Source organism: Vulpes lagopus, chromosome 6, assembly GCF_018345385.1.
Source record: "Vulpes lagopus strain Blue_001 chromosome 6, ASM1834538v1, whole genome shotgun sequence".
Lineage (NCBI taxonomy): Eukaryota > Metazoa > Chordata > Mammalia > Carnivora > Canidae > Vulpes > Vulpes lagopus.
Genome location: NC_054829.1, coordinates 74,405,946 through 74,406,943, shown reverse-complemented (window position 1 = coordinate 74,406,943; position 998 = coordinate 74,405,946).

Sequence of the window (998 nt, the reverse complement as noted above, 5' to 3'; positions counted from 1 at the left end):
ATTACTCAGCCATTAGAAATTACAAATACCCACCATTTGCTTCAACATGGATGGAACTGGAGGGTATTACGCTGAGTGAAATGAGTCAATGGGAGAAGGACAAACATTATATGTTCTCATTCATTTGGGGAATATAAATAATAGTGAAAGGGAATAAAGGGGAAAGGAGAAAAAATAAGTGGGAAATATCAGAAAGGGAGACAGAACATGAAAGACTCCTAACTCTGGGAAACAAACTAGGGGTGGTGGAAGGGGAGGTCGGCAGGGGGTGGGGGTGACTGGGTGACAGGCACTGAGGGGCACTTGATGGGATGAGCACTGGGGTGTTATTCTGTATGTTAACAAATTGAACACCAATAAAAATATATTTATTAAAAAAAATATTTATTTATTCATGAGAGACACAGAGAGAGAGAAGCAGAGACACAGGTAGAGGGAGAAGCAGGCTCCATGCTGGGAGCCTGACATGGAATTCGATCCCGGGTCTCCAGGATCATGCCCTGGGCCGAAGGCAGGCACTAAACCACTGAGCCACCCAGGGATCCCCCGGGAAAATTTTTCTTAAAGATTTTATTTACTTATTTCACACAGAGACAGATCACAAATTGGGGGAGTGGTAAGCAGGGGGAGAGGGAGAAACAGGTTCCCCACTGAGCAGAGAGCCTGATGTTGGGCTCCGTCCCATGGTCTTGGGATCATGACCTGAGCCAAAGGCAGATGTTTAACCAACTGAGCTGCCCAGGGAAAAGTTTTTAATCTATACCACAAATCAAGCATTGGACAGCAGACACATCAGAGTTGTGGACCTCACATTTCTGAACAATTTAGGAAGCCCACAAATCCATAGTTATTAATATTGTTATTTTTTGCCACTATCATTGTTATTGTTTAGTTGAAATTCCAACATAACTGCCCCTTCTGTAGTCAAGTAATTTATTTGTCTGGAACAATGCCAGTCTAGTGAAGCATGTGATGCATATTAAGATCTACTTCTCTGA